Below are 20507 nucleotides of genomic sequence, written 5' to 3'. Positions count from 1 at the left end.
GTATAACTCTTTAGATGGTAAGCTGAAACAAATGCAATAAGCGGACAGCTGGATATAAAGACTACCAGAGCAATGTCGGGCCAGAATTTCCCCACACATGCTTACACTTGCTACACTTGAGGTAATGCTGTGATTAAATTACATCAGAAAATTTCCTTAGGGTTTCACTGAGCTCGCTGGACCATTCTGAAATGTATTTGACAATTCGTATATTGAGCCAGGAGTTATTTTGACAAAGCAGGCAAGTGGAAGCACGGATGTTACTGGGTGGATCATTATCAAAGTGGTAATACCCTCGAACACACAAAATGATGAACGGCGTATCGAGAGAGGTACAGACGCTGCAGTCAGCTACACGCTATATTAGTGAATCAGAGTTTCAGTTTCAAAATACGCTACAAGATTTTAAACTGTATACAAAAACATGCTGTATGACTATTTGGGATGTACTGCGACTGGGAGGCGACCCAGAAATGTGTTAACCGAGGCGACAAATTGTATCCAAATTGTTTAATAAATGCTAAAAGTTCACAGAGAGAAATCTGGGGTTTGTGTAAATCTATATGGTCTAATATACTTTTATTTCATTGTGTTTTCTTGAGATTGCCTTAAAAGTAATATCGGTCAGCTGTGTGATCTGTGCGTTGTGATTGCTTTCTGATTTGCTGGAGCCTTCGAAATCTCGGCTTTCTCTGAAGAATGAGTGGCCAATTTTACTTTTCTGTCTCACCGTTACCTTCGTCTCTTTCACTCAGTGATTCTTTTTTTTAAAATATTGTAACCATGTCAAGGAACTGATAAGAGGACTCCTATGTGGGTTACTTCATATGAACACAAAACAGTGTACAAATGTCCATGTATACTTTTTACCCTAAGGCCACACTTGTTCACAGAGAAAATCATGTAACACTATTTTATCATTTTTTTTTGTCCTTGAGGGGAGAACATATTTGGATGTTTGGCCACTACTTTATTTGTGCCTGTCCTACAAACGCCCTCCATCAATTTCTTTGCGAGTTAGTTTGAAAAAGCATTGATTTATTGGCCTTGCAGCGTTTTTGGACATTAACAGTGAAAAAACAAATTTGATCTCAGAGGGAGTGTTGCTTCGTGTCCATTCTTGCAGCATGTCAGGTGTGTAACTCCAAGCCTGACTGAATTCCCAGATGGACTGAAGCCATCAGCACTGGCCAGACAGATGAATCTAAAGTAAGCAATGAGATTTCTGCCTTTCAGGACAAAATGGCATTCATGAACTTAGTGTGAAAGAGGTGTTTGGTCTGCCTCCCCTCTTTTTAATGCACAAAATTGAGGCTTTGTTTAGAAGGCCCCTCACGTTCTGTGGTAGGTCAAAGCCTGTCAAACAGGGACTGTCAGAATACCTCCTGTCTTCAACAAAAAGAGGAGCACGCTGATCCCATTTAATTATTCACGACACTGGACTGGCAAGAAAAATAAACGGCACCCATCAGATAATGTCAGTGCTGGCTTCAACCCAATAAACGCCCACGCAAATCTGTCACTACCTTGGTATGTTAGTAGTTTTCACAATATTTAAACATAAGTTGAATATCTGGCTACTACTCATGTTGCCTTCTCTTTTTTTTATGAAAACATTTCTTATTTTTGTATTTTCTTTTTGGCAAGAATCACAGGCATGTATACTCACACTGGGACCGTCTAGGGACCACCAGCTTAAATTAGTATGTCAGTAGTGATAAAAAAAAAGAAAAGAAAAAGAAAACACAGCAATCGATCAGTAAAACAGATTTACTACAAAATAGCTTGAAACTACTTGCCCAACCAAAGACAGAGGTGTCACCACATTACTTTATATTGAGGCTTACAGAATAATTGGTTCTTCTTATTCTTCGAGTTTCCCAAAATCGCTGTTTGAAATAGAAATCTACTCAGAAACTTAGATTTTGAAGTTGGCAAAGGCATGTGTTCGAGGTCTCCATGAAAGGCTTTAAAGAGGAAGATTAAAGTAGCCTGGCTCGTGGGCATTGGTGCATTACATTATCTTCGCATATGCCCCCTTAGGAGACAGATTTTGTTTTCTGTTATGCGAGTGTTGCATACAGTTCTGATTATCCCTAGGCTTGCTCTGTTAGAAATTGTGAGAATGAGATCTAGACAAGCGGAGAGGAAGGCTTGCCCTTTAAAGTCTTCACAGCAACACCGTGGGAGTGAGAGAGAACGCCAGATCACAATTCAAAATCATAAAGCCACATACTGTAACGCCGGTTCTCGAAAGCAAATCGATGATGAAAAATAAAACAGCGCCAATGCTCTTGCTTAAAATGTACCACCCACAAAGTTGCTGCATTTCTCTCCTTTTGTTTCTAAAATGTCCAGAGCACAACCATTCAGGGATAGTGCAGCTGATTCTTCATCACATGCATCTATTACAGTTTGAGGGTTAAAAATGGCAATGCTGTTTTCTTTGTTGATTAAATGGCCTGTAGCTGGGAGGAAAATACATGTTTTATGTATATTTGTGCCAAATACTGTTACCTTACTACACTATATTACATACTAGGTACAAACTACAATGCGGATATGTGTTATCTTGCTCAGGAATAAATTGTAGATATCACAGAGATAACAGAAAAGAGGGAAGGAGAGGGCTTAAAGATGCAAACAAATAAACAGAAAATCATAGTACACTGCATGTCCCTTGCTTTTTGAGCAACCAGGACGTCCCATGGCATGTTATATTTTGATATTTTCATAAACATGTCCTATTATTAGCTTGTCCTCCAGCACTTGTGACATCAGCCTGACTGGAGCAGTCTCCCTTCATGTCTTGGCTTTGCCTATTGCACTTGGTCTGACTCACCAGTGGACTGTGCCTCCCAGCTGGCCATAGGCTGACACTCTCTTCCACCTCATTACCAGGAAGGCCAGTGAATGAAGTGAATGCACCTCCTAGTCTAGTTAGAGGTTGGCACCTGGAGTTGTACAATACCTTATGTCATTTAATGCAGAAGAAAACAGATGCAATGAGTGAGTTAGGTAAGTATTCAGCAGCAGTTGGGAGACTTCTTCTGAATTTTCATATTTGCTCGCACGAGATGTAAATACAGGCTGCATGCATTTCCATTTTTTAATATGCCTCTTGCAGATTACTGATTTGTCAGTTGCCGTCTAGAGACTCACACAACACTCAAAGAATAGCAGGCCCAATTCACATTCTCATATCTTTAATATGCCCTCTGAAAACTGCCATGCTGACATTTCCGCTTTTTATTTTAGCTCAAAAGCAAGCACGACTGTCACAAAATATTCATGCACCCATTGGATGTAGATCTATATGGAATGCATCATTAAACAAGTAATTTGGTATAATAATTTCTTCCACGATAACACAAGCTTTTTTTTTCTTGTTTTGTCTGTGAGCCTGATTTGTGTACGGTAATTGCAGTCATACTTCTTTTCGGAGAGAAACACAATGTATTCACTTTTTAAAAATAAATATTAACTATAGTTTGATGATGATTGTCTTATTCTGTTTAAATGAGCTGAGTTTTAGATTAAAAGTTGAATATGTTTCACATTAACTGTTCAGTTATCTGCTGCCTTTTATATTTAGTCCATGAAGTCTTTTTAAAGGGCAATCTCCATTACTATTAGGTTGTTTGGAGCAAAAGCATAAGGTCACCTTTGTTGCTTTCAGGGACCACACCAGCTTTGCAATTTGAAACTTTGCCATTTCGCTTAATTATGGATGGGCTGAAGTGAACATTTATCATATTTTACACCCAATATTATGACATATTTGTCAGGGCATTAATTTAGATTAATGGCATGGGAAGGGTTTTGGGTGATCTGCAAAGCCCTTGACAGCTCATCCCTTCAGAGTCAGATGGTTTTAATGAAGATGGTCTGTACAGTAGCGAAATGTACAATAAAGCTCAAACTATAAAAAATATTTTATGTGCTGTCTGTGCACATTCTGTTCAAAAGGCAGTGCCAGTGTTTAATGTGCAATAATTGTCTCAAAGTCCATTCACCTATTTAGGCTTGTGTGCAGAATTAAGAGGAAGCAGGTGCTGAAGCCAAATAAATAAATAAATGACACAGTGTGGGGGGGGGGGGGGGGGGGGGGGGGGTACTGTTCTTTTGATAAGAATAGATACAAAGGAAAGAAAAATAGGTTACTTAACAAGGGAGATATCACCTCAGACAGCTTTAGTGACCTTAGTGTTCATTCTAATTTTTGAATACTCTTATGCTTAAAGTCAGCACCTTCTCATTTGTTCCATCGTTAGTACAAAGTCATAAACATAGTGAATGTTAACAGCTTACTTTGCTGAAGGTTAGTCAGGCAGGTGTGTGACCACAAGTAGGAATACTTCAACCATTACCACAGTTCCAGCATTACAGAGCGCTGGGATTTCTGCATTATTCAAATGCATTTTGTGTCACTGTCATCTGTCACGCAGAGGACTGTCAAGTGTCATAAAAAGGTGGGTGGTACTGTCGTGCGCGTCGCGCCCGCTGCTGAACTGAAATGAACTTGACACATAGGAAGAAGCACATAAACATGGGATGAATATTTGTTGTGAGTGTGGATGGCTGTGCAGGGGTGGATGCATTCTGGTTTACATCCTCTCCTGCCTACTTACATGTGCAAAATCGTGCTGCTGTGTCTTTTAAAGAACTGCGCTCATAATAGTAAAGGAGTCAGGATTCCTAAGAACTGCAGCTAAGCAATGACATGCTTTGTTGAGCCACAGAAAATGAATTTTAATTAACCCTTGCAAAAAAAATATAGATTACTGAAATATTGCATTAATAATAATAATAATAATGGATACTTTATTGATCCCCATGGGGAAATTACTTGTTTTTCTCTGCATTTGACCCATTCACTCAGTGAAGCAGTGGGCAGCCCACTAAGCAGGCGCCCGGGGAGCAGTGTGTAGGGACGGTACCTTGCTCAGGGGTACCTCAGGGTAGCCGTTAAGTGGATTCGAACCGCCGACCTTCCGATCATGGGGCGACCACTTTACCTACTGAGCTATCAAATATCAAATATCATCTCTCCCCTCCTTTCTCTTTTCGCTTGTTTTAAAACACCGCAGAGAATTTACTGCTCCAACTAGCATCGGTCGCCAACTGCTTTGGATTCGAGTCACATCAGCTTGGGAGTCTCAATAATGCCCCTAAATGAGCCTAGTTCTCATTGAAGGAATTTCAAACACCCTACTTAGGTTTGATCTGCAGTCCACATTCCTATTGCTTTGTCCATTTACAGAATACGACCAAAAAGAAGTCTTGGAAAACAACAGGGAGCCCCAATTCCACTCATCCTGCCTTTAATATGGACGGAGTGGCATGCACATTGGTTGACTTTGGTTGCTTAGTAACAAGAAGCTAGGCATGCAAGTGCCTTCGCTGTTTTGGGTTTGTTTTTTTAGTTTTTTATAGATTTAATTACGAGGCTGTTTTATAAGTGATAGGTGGGTTAGCTCATTTTGGAAATGTACCCATCTGAGACTATCTGTACTGACCCAGCTCAATATCACACAAACAAACCAGACATCTGCTCCGCTGCACTGAACCGAGGGGCAGTGCTGAAGAGCTGAAAGACTCGCAGAAAATATTTCTAGGCAATGCTTTTAATCCTTGATGCGCTTTACTGAGATTTCAGCTGCAAGTGAAAGTAGAAACAATATTGCAGGCTCAGTAGCTAACATTAATAAACATTGTCATTTTCCAGGACAGAAGCTAAATCAAGCAGACATCAGAGCACTGAACCCCACTGAGTTAGCAAACAAAAGTCTTCTTGTTCTAACTCCAGAAGCTGCACTTTGTGCTGCTTGTGGCATTGCTTTCTCCTTTGCCCTCCCCTTGCTCGCTCAGAAAGGCTGCTGAATAGATAGATGGTGCGACTCTAGTGGGGTTAGATGCAGGAGGAGGTGGATAAAAAAGGGCATCGTGTAAGTGGAGAAAGCCATAATATGATGAGATTAACAGCTCTTTCGTTTTTTGTCTTCATCAGCTGATGTCTGGCCTGATTGCATGAATGTCTTGCATTATGAGATCAAATGAGCTATAGAGCTAACAAGACTGAGTCAACAGCAGCGTTGCCAGCTCTCGTGCTTCAGGCGTGTGGCACGTGCTTTCACCTTTAGTTTCATGCTTTCATGCTGCCCAAACTACAGTCAAGCCAAATACTGGGAAGCCCAAAGCCCTACTTTTATAGAAATAAAAACACGTAAGTTAAACAGGATGTTTTCTGCTCTATGAACTCTGTAGATCAGGCTTTTTTTCTGTGCTTCAGCACCAACACTGATCCATAAATATCGCAGAGCACAAAAGTCACTTCATGTGCTTAAGTTGCCAGAGGTGCACACACAGACCTCTCTTTAAGAGGTTATTAATGAGAGTCACCGGAATGGAATCCTTGTACGTCAAAGTGTTAGCTTTGTGCTTCCGGCTGTTTGTAGGACTCTTTCCTTTTAAATACCTGCAGCTTCACAGGGTTACCTAGAGGATCCATATGCTCTTCTACAAAAACAGCTGAACACATTAACACACTTGGTACAAGGGTGGTAAATTCATTAATTATTCATAACTATTAATTATTCCAGACACAGAGGCGAGATTGGTCAGGACCTAATGGCAAAACATAATCTGTAGTTTTTCTTTTTACCTGAGAGTTACAGTGTTACAGTGCTAGAGTTTAATCATCTGTTACACAGTGGACCTCCTCAGGTGAAGTCCTGAACTCCATCACAGACAGCAGTGTGTGTGTGTGTGTGTGTGTGTGTGTGTGTGTGTGTGTGTGTGTGTGTGTGTGTGTGTGTGTGTGTGTGGCAATCCCGGTCTAGAGGCGTACTGCCAGGCTTTATGTCTGAAATAGCTGCCAAGACATTTTAGTTTGAAACATAATTTCAACCTCATGGCGGCCACAGTGGGAATGTTATAGATTCTGAGATACTTCACAGCAAAAGTGAAAACTTTAACGTGCTGCTAGCTCTAGGGAAAAAGACATAAAAACTAATAAAAAAAAAAATAAGTCATAAAAAAATCATCACGTTTGGGTACAATGAATTTAATAGTGTAGTGTCTGAAAGTAATCCCTCGAATGACCTAAAGTTCATCTGTGACTGATCGTCTGTATCAAATTTAAAGAAATTCCCTCAAGGCGCACTTTAAATATTGCCTTCAGGAGAACGTGAAACAGGCAACCCAAAAATAAAATGTCTCCGACAATTGCTGTTGCTGCCGCAGAGGCATAATGCTATTTAAAGTACCTGCAGTGCTTCAGTCAGTGATGCTGATGATATGTTTTTATCGATTTTGTCTGTTCTTTTAAACACGCAGGACTATGTAAGGTTTACTTTATAGAAAGTGCAGGCAACAGAAAAAAAATTAGAGATGGCACGATACCACTTTTTTAAGTCCGATATCGATACCGATATCATAAATTTGGATATCTGCCGATACCGATATGAATCCGATATAGTTTGTTTTTTAATCAATAAAACTGTTTTTTTTATATCTTGCTCCATTTTGTATAAGTTCATACTCAAGTTTAAATAAACAACAACACTAATACTATTCTGTTATACCTGTATGTAAAAAATGCACTGCACCCAAAATATTTCATAGTTCAGCAACACTGATCAATCTAATAAACTTAAACCTACTCAATCCTTCCTATTCTGGTATTTTACAGAGTACTTAGCAGAAATATTAAGCAACCTAACTAATAGGGTTGCAAACTCCCAGCAGAAAAAAAAAAAAAGGAAACCACCCTCCACCCTCCACCTCATGATGCTTAATCGACATTATCAACTTTAATTTGATGCAGTGTGGGAAAAAATGCACAGAAATAAATTATTTTTCAAGAATAATTAAATAGATTCAACATCTTTCTTCAACAGAATTGCAGAGATGGTATCTTCCCAAAGGAAAAAGTAGTATAGCTTACTATGGTATATTAGACTTAAAAGTTACTATATACAGTAATGGACTTCTATACATTTTACATCAGATTAAAACTTTGGGTGTAAGATTTGGATAATTATTTATTAAAAGCTAGACATTTTAAATGAGAATAAGAAAGAAAAGTATGTCTTTGTGCCCCCATTTTTCCTGTTAATGCCTTATTGGCCCCCCTGGCTAAACTTTGCTAGCTCCGCCCCTGCACAGTTACCAGCCGTCAGCTATGTAGAAAAGGATCCTGGTGTAGAAAGTAATATTAAATAAATTCTAACAACAGCTTATCAAGCTTAAACGTGCTGCTGTTGTTCAGCCGCTGGTTTCCTCTTTCTGGTGCAAAGTGGGCCAAAAACAAAGAAGAGAGACGGACTCACGACAGAAAAGCCAATCAGCTGATCATTGATCAGTTTCATGATTGAAGTAGCAGCAGGAAAGAGAGAGAGGGAGAGAGAAGAGGCAGTCGCACCATATATCGGTTGTTAAGCTTAATGCTGGAATGCTTTACAAACATTCAGAGATGAACTTACACACTTGCTTTACTTCTCTACAAATACATCACGTGAGCACACTGCTCCGACGTGCTACGGATATGAGCCGAGTTACGCCGTGTCAAAAGTTTTGTAATGTGCTTTTTTGATATTTAATGGATCGGATTCCTTTTTTTATTTCTCTCCGATATCCGATCCAGTAATTTACGTCACTATTGGACCGATACCAATGCGTAATATCGGATCGGTCCATCTCTAAAAAAAATACATCAAATCAGTAAAAGCACCACCTGTTTCCTTTCTCCTAGAAACAGTTATGCACAGCTTTCTTCTTCTCACTGACAATCATTATTTATTATTCTGGCTGCATGTGTGGGGTCACTGTTATGACTGAGAATGAATTTGGCACCAATTAGGTGCCTCCCCAGTGGTATATCATGTCACCCAAAAATGTATGTCATAATTCATATTTGATTACTGTTTATACACATTTTAACCACTGAATGCAGCAGTAAAAACTACCAGCTTTATTTATAAGCTAATTTGTGGGTTAATGAATTCTTCCCCTAAGCAGCCCGTGAAGAAACTTGCTTTGTTTAATAAATGCACTAATAAAGTATATTTAATAATAACTTTAATAGGCACTGTAGGCTCCCATTACACTTATTTGTCATCAGGTTTACGACAATAAATTTAATGCCGGAGTTAAAGTTAAACAGTTTATTAAAACCACATTAGGCGGTATTTTTGCAGCTAAAGAAGTCAGCAATATTAGTTTAATAGAAAGCTGTGTGCTGCATCAGCATGAGTGGATATAAGGGTAAGTTGACCCTCAACAGATGTACTTTACAGATGCGATGGTGTAACTGCATTATAAAATAATAGCTGCACTGGGTTGAGTTTATGGAGGTCTATGGAGGCAACAGTATTATATCTGGGCGTTACCCAGATCTCACGCAAGAGGAGAAAATGAGAAAACAAAAAAGGAGAAGTGAGGGATTGAAGCTGTAGTCATGAAAGACTGTGTATCCTGCTCTTCTGAGATTCCCCTTGGAAGTTGCTTTGGCTGTGTGCATCTCATGGTTAAAACACGAAAAGTTAAAGCGGACGTCTCTAACGTGCGGTACAAATGTGGCTTTAACAAAGCAAAAGAGCCCTTTCAGCTAATTGTAAGTTGATCACGGGGGAGGTCACTCGATGCATGCTGCCAAGCCGTGGCTGACCGAGGCATTAAAAGAAGGAGAAACAGGAGCAGCTCATTTGTAATGAATTATTAAGAATGTCATATAATGAATCCTGTCTCCTGTCTCTGTGGGGTGCCTGGAGACACCGGAATTGCTGATTGCTCTAACTTCAAATGAATGTATTGCATTTTGCATTAACTTATAAATATAGTCATGGAGAAAGTGTCTGGGCTCATTAGTTTGAGCTATTTACATGTCACTATGTATTAGATGAAAAGCTACATATATTTTGCAACTTTACAAATAATTATGCTCAACACACAGAATGAAGCAGTATTAGCCGTTCTCCAAATACCAGTATTTGGTTTAAATATTTGTAGTTCTATCAGCAGTATACACAATGCCAAATCTGTAATCACAATAAAAGGTGTTTGCCACTATTTCTATGGGCAGAATTAACACACAAAAAAGAAAAGTAGTGTCATTAAAGTGACCTTGATTTATCAATAGTATTGCTGGGTTGCATCCCACTTATAATGCTCTATGCTTGCCTGATGCCCCTGAAGAATAGCTGTCTTTAATGTTCTTTGAGTATTAACGATGGGCTCATGAGGAAATACATTTACTGTCCCTATTTATGTGCATACCAGCCATTATAGATTACTGGTACTGATGCTTTGGAACAGCTGATCTTGTCATTGAAAAAGAGCTATGCAAATGTGGACAGTGAAACCTGGAAGAAACCTCAACAAGTAATAAAAGTTTGCTTTGAAAGAAGAGAGACAAATCAATAATGTTATGCAAGCAGACCTTTGATTAATTTGAATTGGTCTGCGTTATGTAATTTACACAGTCTGGTATAACAGCATGGTATGGGTGAAGTGTTACCAAATGGTATCAAGTTATGTGTTCTCTTATGAGAGCAGAAATAGAAGCTCAACATATGTAATAGCATTCTGGGTATGTGCTATCAGAAGTAAAGCAAATGACTGTTATAGAACCAGCTATGGATATGTGCGTGAAACTGTCACTGATGCCCCTCGGCTACAATTCATATCTAAAAGGAGTTACATCTGTCAAAGACCAAATTAGGAAATATCTTGAATGATTATATATGTTGTGGTGGGTAGCTGGTTGGATGTGACTGGGACTCATGAGCTGGTCTTCAAATAAGGACTGGAGAACAGGAGCTGTGTGGGAGCTGTTGGAATAGTTCTACCAAGCACTGGATAGAAAAGCCAATGAGAAAGACTACCAAGGCGTTTTATTTTAGGTTAGGCTAAAGTCCTTACTGTCTTGTTTTTGATTTGCATAAACAAGACACTTTGTGCAAACTACAGAAATACCAAACCGATTCCAAAAAAGTTGGGATACTGTGCAGGGTGAATCAGAATGCAATGATTTCCAAATCTCATAAACCCATAGTTTAATCACAATAATAATCACAATAACTGGAAAAAAAATATACCATTTTCAGGAAAATATAAGATCATTTTGAATCTGATGGCAGCAACACATCTTGAAAGGTAAGACATGTTTACAACTGTGCAGCATTTCCTCTTCTTGTATAAACATCTGGGAATTGAAGAGGCCAGTTGTTGGACTTTGCTGTGGAACGTTGTCCAATTCTTGTCTGATATAGGATTGTAGCTGCTCAGAAGCCCTGGGTCTTGTTGTATATTTTGTTTAATGATGTGTCAAATGTTGTAAAAGGTCGGAACTGCAGGCAAGCCAGTTCAGCACCCTGACTCTTCTACTAAAAGGCCATGCTGTAGTAATAAATTAGATGCAGTATGTAGTTTAGCATAATCTTGCTGAAATATGCCAGTTCTTTTTGGATTGAAGAACCTGGTACCTTACTGATGGTGCCTTTTCACATATGCAAGCTGCCAATTCCATAGGCAATAATGCATTCCCATACCATCAGAGATCCAGGCTTTTGAATTGAGTGCTCATAAAAAGCAAGGTGGTTCTTCTCATTTTTGGTCGACAGTGTCCATATTTTTCAAAATGAATTTGAAATTTCAATTTGTCTGGCCACAAAACAATTTCCCACTTTGACACAGTACATTTTAAATTAGGCTAACAGCAGCATTATATGGCTGATGCCTGATTGAGTTTTAAACTGCATCTGAAAATGGAACTGTGAATTGTGTTTATAGACAATCATTTGTCTGAAAGGGTTCCTCAGCCCATTCAATGATTTCCATGACAGACACCATGTCTGTTTTAAATGCAGTGAGCCTCAGCCAGCCTGAGGACCTGGACTCTGGTAACCCTGTGAAGCTGCTAATGTCGATTTTCAGCCTTGTCCTTTGCGCACAGAGATTTCTTCAGATTTTCAGAATTTTTTCAGATGACATTATTTATTGTAGACAATGAGATATTTTGTCTTCATAATATTATGTTTAAGAACATTATTCCAAATCATTCGAAAACATTTGTAGACTTGGTGAATCTCTCTTCCTCTGTATAATGCTCTTTTTTTAATTTCTAATTTTTTATATATACAGTCATGTTACTGATCTATTGCCAACTAATTGCATTAGTTGATAAAAGTCCCTCCAGCTGTTCCTTTGTAGTACCACTTAGTTTCCCAGCCTTTTGTTCCACAATGCGTAAACTTTTGAATGTGTTGCTGCCATCCATCCATCCATCCATCCATTCGCTTCCGCTTATCCTTTCAGGGTCGCGGGGGGCGCTGGAGCCTATCCCAGCTGTCATAGGGCGAGAGGCGGGGTACACCCTGGACAGGTCGCCAGTCTGTCGCAGGGCCAACACACAGGGACAGACAACCATTCGCACTCACATTCATACCTAGTGACAATTTGTGTTGCTGCCATCAAATTCAAAATTAGCTCATATTCTATTTAAAATGATCGATTTTCTCATGTCTACTGTGAATAAAAAACTGGCGTATAAGATTTGTAAATTAAGTTTTTTTTACATTACTTAATTTTTATGTAGAATTCTCAAGGAGTGTTAAATGTTAACAAAATAATCACGATGTTTTGGTAAAAATGGTTACTTGAGATTAGTGCCAAATAATACCATCAGCAGATACTGCTTTAGCCATGAATATAAACATGGGCGCTAATAATTATAAGCTGTGAAAAGTATGCTAATCTTTGCCTGTTTATCCAACTAACAGAACAAATCCCTAGAATTCCTGACATCTGTGAAGCTGTAACAAATGAATGTGCCAAGATCCCAACTTGATTGATCAGGTAATAAAATAACGTTTAAGAGATAAAGATTTATTTTCTTGATAATGACCCGGTAATGCCATAATTCTAGGGATCCTGCCATTTCATGGTAAATATGCATAAAGTGTTCATAAAAAAGTAATCTAAGAGCTGTTTTATTTCATTCATTATAATTATTTACTCGTATCTTAATCAAATTTTCTGCCCAGTGGTTGGAAACTGGTTCTTGAGAGCCAGGAAAGTGAAAAGACATAAAATGGCCTCAAGCGTGTGTGACTGGATGATAAAAGAAGAAAACTGGAAAAAAAAAAGAATAGTAGTTGTAGTTGACGAATGCTTGATGACAAGCTTGCCTAAATCTATAGCATATCCCCACAGAATGATGACAAGCAGAGTGAAACCTATGTAAATTTAAGTCATAAAATAGCATTCTTTACATCTACAGATCAGATTTTTATTCACTCGTTTATATGTTTAGGTACTTTATTAATACACAAACATGCTACCGATGAACACGCTACAAGAAATTCTCCATTTTAACATTTCAAGTCATTTTCTTTCTTTTTTTTTTTTTAAAAGTAAAGTAGTAGAATAAGTAATGTCAAATTATTAGTTTTGTATCTAAGCTGCTGTAAAGTTAGAATTCAGAGTTCCTATTTATACACACAGCAAAGAGTTAAACTGTATGAAGTTCTATACTAATGCAGTAGGGAAATTTGTTTATTTTGGGGAATATGATGAGAATTATTAAACACAACAGAAAAAAAATATATATATAAAATTATATATAGAAATGTTTGCTTGATTATGGGGAACTGTAGCAATAATGAATATTATAAAGATAATCAGTTAAACCACAATTGAAGAACGTAAAGTTACTTAATAAAAAGTAAATTTAAGTAACTAAAGGCAATATTTAAAAGGGAATTTAATTTAAATGAATATAACTTAGAGAATGAAACACAGGCACCATCTTTAGATACATAGAACACTCACTGCTAATGCTACAACAAACAAAGACACAACAATAACACAACAACATAGACACTATTGACACATACACAAAATAAACAAAATAGTGGATAAATGAATGACTGTAAAAGCAGAACTTAGAGAGAAAATACGCAACTTTTGAGTAAATGTTGAGAAGCAGTAATTGTTCCCTCGAAACACCTGATAAATTGAGTGGTGTTTAAAATTGTGTCTCCAAAAAGAAATGAGGTAATAGTAAGTTCAGTATTTTACTGAGTACAGATTGTTCATACCATTGGGATTAGTATATCTTTAAGAAATACGAGGAAAATACTACATAAGAAAGATTATTAACCATTAAATTTTGTCAGACAAGAAAACATATTTCTTACTAGGAATGTTCATGGGGACTAATTTGGTAGTCATTTAAATAACAGAATATCTAGTTTAGACTAGATTAGACTAGACTAGGGTTAAACTAGTCTAAAAGACAGAAAAAGATTTAAAACTGATCTCAATTTAAATCAACAAATTTAACCTGTATTGTGTTGATATATTAGGAGCTATATGGAACTGTATAACATTGCAAACACAAACAACGTCTGATTAGTTTAGAGAGTCTTGTTAAACTAAAGCTAAAGCTTTGGAAGATTTAGCTGTTACCTGGAAGGGAGGTCTGTGCTGACAGATTTAAAATGAGGTGAAAAGGTGCTTTCATGCATTATGATCCATATGCTTATCCATGTGTTGGGAACAGAAAATCTATATGACTCTTGTGAGTCATGTAGAGTGTATTAATACATTTCTGCATCTCTAAAACATAAATGAACAGAAATGTTATACAGTCTACTTTTATTCCATTCTTTGCATCTTAAATGCATCCTTCTATGTAACCATGTCTTTCTATATATTTAGCATATATTTAAAAAACAGTCTGTGCATATAATTTCATATAATTTACATCTAATACATCTTGGTTTAATCCTGCTGTACTATGCCTGCATAGTTTTCTGCTGTAGTACATGGTACAGTATGCCCTCTGATTACCCTTTTTTTTTTTACATCATTTTATGTCCAGGGAGATTCAATTACTGGCTGAATATTGTTGATTTATGTGACCATTCAGCACTGCCTGGATTTAAAATCAGGAGGAAATGCAGAAAATATGCATTCATCAGTGACACTAAATACCATAATGAGGTGAAAGGATAGTCAGGAATAAAATGGTTCCCTCAATGTTGCGCACTATCCTTTTCTAACTATCTAACTCTGTGTTTTGGGGGAAAATGTAGTTATTGATGCCCTTGAACTTCTGCTTAGTTTAATAAATTCTAATTAGATTAGAACCAGGGAGTGCATGAAAAGGCAGCGTCTTTTTCTTTGTTGATTAGGGTGGAAAAAAATATATGCATATGGCTACATTTTGTGCACTGAGAAGTTCATTAAAACTGCTTTCACAGAAGAGTAAGAGAAGCGACAGAAAATGTTTTTGTCATTCAGGCTCACATAGACATCCCATTTTGTTTGTTGTGTGAGAAACACAAAATGGACAAGCGGTTGCCTTCGAGGGAAGCGGATTTCTTTTTAGTGTGACAGCAGTGAATAAGTATTTTATCGATTATAAGTATTGATTAGCTAATGCATGTACTGCCACATTTATCATGAGAATCTGTCAGAATATGAATCAAATTAAATGTAAACACTTGGAGGTAAAAAAAAAAAAAAATCCCAACAAAGTGGGAGATGTTATATGAACACTGACTGGGATGAATTATTTCCTGTAAATTAACTGCTCCTGGTACCATCAGTGAGTTGACAAAGGGATATGCTTTAAATCACCTTCAATTTTTAAGGCTTACTGCACTTTTAACCAGAGGCAGAAGACCTTAGAGCTTTGACTGCATATCAGACAGGTACATCGACAATAATGTGAACTGGCTGACAATAGGTCAGACAGGCTATTCAGCCAAAGCTATTGGGCGGCTTGGGTGTCATGAGCCTTTAAAACTCCACGTTCCTCTGCAGTGAGTGTGTCACCAGCTCCCTATTTCAGTGCTCTGCAGTGCACAGCTGAATGGACAGCAGCCATTGTGTGCCCAGATAATGCACTTCAATCATCCTTAATGTCATCATAGCCAAAAAGGCCCAGAAGCTCAGTTGAAGAGGCTTTATTTCCCTTCATATCCAAGACCAAAAAACAGGGGCTTTAATCACAAGATTAAGGACTGTGATTGTTTAGCGCTAATTATGCTGACCAGCTGTAGAAAAACCATGTTGTGTGTATAAAAAGGGAAATGTGCAAAAGTGTGACTGTTGCAGATGCAACGTTGCTTGAAGCCTCCAGGTGAAAGGCAGTTAAGCAGTCACGTTAAGGAAAAGCTGATGTAACATAATTTGTTGTGTTCAACATTTTTTTTACATAACACTTAATATTCTGGACATGGCAAGCTGCAGGGAAAGCTCGTGGTGTGGTAATCAATTCCATACAATGGCCAACGGTAAGATGTTGAATGGCTAATTGACCACAGTAATGGTGCATGTCTATGTGGTGGTGGACGATGGAGACGTGCACATTAAAAAACAATTAATTTCCAATACTAATGTCACTCTTGGCTGCCTCTGCTGCTGCATATAACAAGAAGCTGTCACTGAGAAGTCATTTCGTACTCCATCTAGGATTTGATCCAAGGAAGACAAAGTTAGAAGGTCTTTTTGGTGGGCCGAGGTACATTTTGTGTTTACTTTTATCGAGGTTACGTGAGAGTTTAGGCTTCTCTTTAGGTTAATGAGTTTATTTAGCACTTCTCTTTCTTTCTTTGTAAGAAATTAATGTCATGGTCTGGTCATGGACGGATTACATTTTCTGCTTCTAGCCACTGAACCAAATTTCTTTTACTCGTGTTTACACTAAACTATTTCAAGCTTCAAGCTTCAACTTTGTACTTTGCCAGCTCCACACGGCAACAAGACATCATGTTAAAATTTTGTGTAATTTTACCATCCATTCATCGAGACATGTCTGTGTTCAGCCATCACTGATGAATACTGCTTTTGGTTGTGAGGTGGGTTTTTTGTTTTTGGAAAATGTTTGCATAGAGTTTTAATTCATGTCGGTTGTTAGCACTCACTGCAATTATATTAAACTCCAAAATAATCACAAAAAGACAGTAACCTAATTTCCCCTTCAATCCACATGTAAGAGAAAAGCCTGATAATGCAGATATTGTTCTGAAAGCTGTGGGAGACTACACAAACATCTTTGTTGGTGTCACATTTGTTGACAAGGTAAACAAAGCACCTTTTTTTCTACTGATGAAAAAAATGCAGATTTTATCTAGAGTAGTGTGTGTGTGTGTGTGTGTGTGTGTGTGTGTGTGTGTGTTATCTCCTATTAGCACTGGCAATACAACTATTTGTACATAGACACACTGTGCTGTTAAGGAGAAAGTCCAGAGAAGGAGAGATTTGCAAATGAACGGGAATTATCTTTCATTTGTTTACTGCCTGGTCTCTTATCATTTTGTATGAGGTTTATTTCAGAAGCTTCTAGTGGATAATAACCCGGAACCTTCTTCAGGACCCCTCTGAAAACATCAGAAATTAATTATCCTGATTTTTTTTTCTAATGTACTCTTCCTTTTCCAATTTCCCTCAAGTGTTTTGGCCTATTGAAATGACAATTATCTCTTAAAAAAACCCAGTCTAATTTCAGCAGCACTATTCAAAATAATTTAAAATCAAGCTAGCACTTATTTACTCTATTAGTTTAGTATTTAGCTTCTCTTTGATCTTTTCTTTGATATGCAATCACAGGTTTCTGGATGCTGGCATTAAACCTGAAATATTTACCCAGCATGATTTAATCATTGTTGTTAAGACTTTTCATGGTTTTTGTGACAGAAAGTAGCAAATGTTACTTATTTAACTTTGCTTTTCTGTTACAAAAAAACTTACAGAGAAAGGCAAGAAAAGACTTTACAGAAGCTAAAATAGGCCAAATTAAAACGTAGCACACAGTAACTTTGTGTTTGTGAATATTATGGCTTTCCAGAGATCATCAAGTGGTTAAATCCCCTGACTCTTGAACTAAATGCTCCTCTTGTCCTGGGACTGAATCCCTACAGAGCTTCCTCTCCTATGTTTCCAATTCTCTGGCTCCCTAAACACTTTATTACAGCCTAAACAGAGAATACAGAAGCACTGCCACCCTTATTTTAAAAAGAAAACTGTACGGAGATGGTAGGAGTTCACCCTTTTCATTTCTCATAAGAAAGGAGAGATTTGCTTAATTTGTGGTTGTTAGTAATAAAGAATTCTGACAAAGAGTTTGTTTTATGTAGTTTGAGGGGTGTTATTTATCCATCTATTTAGAATAAATTCTTATTAATTGCCCATTTTAGTTTAACAAAAGCACAAACATTGCTGTATTTTGTACTAAAATATAGCAGGAGTGTCATATGAACTATAATAAAGCTGGAGCTGTTGGTTATATGGTCTTATTTGAAGAGCTGAATATGAAGAGCTACATTATAATGTCTCCATGCAACCTGTCGGGACAAACAAAAAGTGAAAAATAAAATTCCTACTAAATGAATGAAGCCTAAATTTTGTATGTGCTTCATAATAAAATATTGCAGTCAGGTACAGGCACGCTTTGTTTCAAATCTTGTAATAACTGAGATTGTCTCATGTTTCCCGACTTGGCATCAGAATCCATTAAATGAAAATCCAACTGCGCTGTTGTTATGCCCTGACTTGTCTGAGGACATTTCCGCATCGCTTCTACATCCCTTGTAATTATTTTGGAGAGCGTATTTGGTTTAACATGAGCTTAGCCAATGAGCCAAGACAGGGCATGTTGCAGGCATCTTCCTCATGACTAACTTGCATATGACACAATGTTCCCTGTGCTGATAGATGCAGGGTGGCAGTCTGAAGCAGTGGGTTTTACCACTGCAAAAGGATCCGACGTGATTGGTGCTGTGGAAAAGCTGACAGCATGAATTATGAAAGTCTCATTAGGGCTTGTTGGAAATGATTTATCTTGCTACGAAATATGGTCATCCGACCACATTTGCTTCCATGGTTACAGAGTTCATATTGTGTTTTGCTCATTTAATTTCTTAGGTGTATCATTTTCTGTTTATTAGTGAGGAATTTCCATGAACGGCGAACCATGACTCTATTAAATCGAAGGTCACTACTTGGTATGCCAAGCAAAATGGCTCAGAAAAGGACAAGGTAGGCTCTTTGAAAATTGGCTGCAGTCACAAAGGTGCTAAAAAATGTGTCGTGTTTCTCACTTGACAGATGCATTGCTTGGCATGGTGGCGTTGAGCTTGGCAGTGTGCGTGACTGCCAGGTCATCTACTGTGGTTGTACGTTTCTAAACCGATGCCAGGAGTTGCTGCCATAGTTTTTCAATGTCCCTTAGGTGGTGAATTGTAGTAAAGCATATCTCGGTGAATAATTTTGTAAAATTTACAGCAGCATATTAAGATCATACCCTGCTGCCAGAATAAATACATAAACACATCTCTTGTTTTGAGGTGACTGGCCAAAACAAGAGAATATTTCATGAAATGCTTGAGACTGGTGTCCCAGATTTGAAAGCCATCAGTATTTCTATACAATTCATATAACCTGACTTCCCTTTCTGAAATGGTTTCATTAGTAATCAGCTTCCATCCTTGTTTCTGTCAGTGCACAGTAGTCCTTTCAGTTGTGTCCCTGCAGCAGCCCCACTTTTAGTCATGGCTAGTTCAACAGTGTGGCTTTTTGAAAAGGCTGGTGATTTTGCAAGTTATAAGCTGCAATCTTGGCATTGCTTTCACTTTAAAATGCTCCATAGGCGGATCTATTTTCTGATAGCACCATGCAGCTAAACTGAAAGCACGACATATGCAGTTACCCACACTGTCAAGCACTGGTGCATCTTTGCAAAAAAGATAACTTTAAAATGCATGTCTATATTTTATCTTGTTTCATTTCCCCCCTCTTAAGAGAACCAACGTGCAGTCTACTTGCCAGAGGTTGATTTGCAAGCATTAGTTAACAACCACAATAATGCAGACGGTGCTTTTTGCCTCATTCTTTTAATATAACTCAGCATTTGGACTGTGGAGTCAGCATATAAACTGTGTGGCTTTTGACGGTATACATGTTTGGATCAGTTGAAATAATATAAAAACAGAATGCTGATGCCCATTCCCTGAAGTGTATGGAAAAAGAGGAGGAATGATCTGCTCACGGCACCCAGCAACAGGGCTTCTTGATGCAGTGCTTTGATAACGTCAGAGCTCCATCTAGGTTGCTTTGTGAGGTACTGCTCAATAACCTTGTGATTTAACATTGTGCTGTAAATTATCAATGCAATTTCCACTCATTTGCCTACACATCAGTGATGCAAAATATATCCTCGCTGCTAAGAACAGCCTGCATTCTGAGTGCTTGTCTCACCACACTTGCTCCATTTTTAGGCGACTTCACATGACTTTTCAATGAGGTGCAGTGGCAGTTGCACAGAATTCTAATTTGGCTTCAATCTAAGTCATTAGGAGAGTCAACAGGAAGCAAACAGATGGCAGAAGGAATATGATGGATAATTGTGTGTCTCAGAGGACAATTCGTAATTTGTATCTGATTCCGTGCAACCCCCTCATTTTCTTAATGAAGGACTAATTGAGTTTTTTACATTG

General features: G+C 38.0%; 1 protein-coding gene across 9 annotated transcripts in view; it reads left to right on the top strand.

The window, feature by feature from the left end:
• Nucleotides 1-20507, top strand: part of adgrb3 (adhesion G protein-coupled receptor B3) — a 116490-nt gene that overhangs the window by 26539 nt on the left and 69444 nt on the right. The window lies entirely within an intron of this gene.

Source organism: Astatotilapia calliptera, chromosome 13, assembly GCF_900246225.1.
Source record: "Astatotilapia calliptera chromosome 13, fAstCal1.2, whole genome shotgun sequence".
Taxonomy (NCBI): domain Eukaryota; kingdom Metazoa; phylum Chordata; class Actinopteri; order Cichliformes; family Cichlidae; genus Astatotilapia; species Astatotilapia calliptera.
The sequence above is the reverse complement of the archived record's forward strand: the minus strand, read 5'-3'. Positions and strand labels throughout refer to the sequence as shown.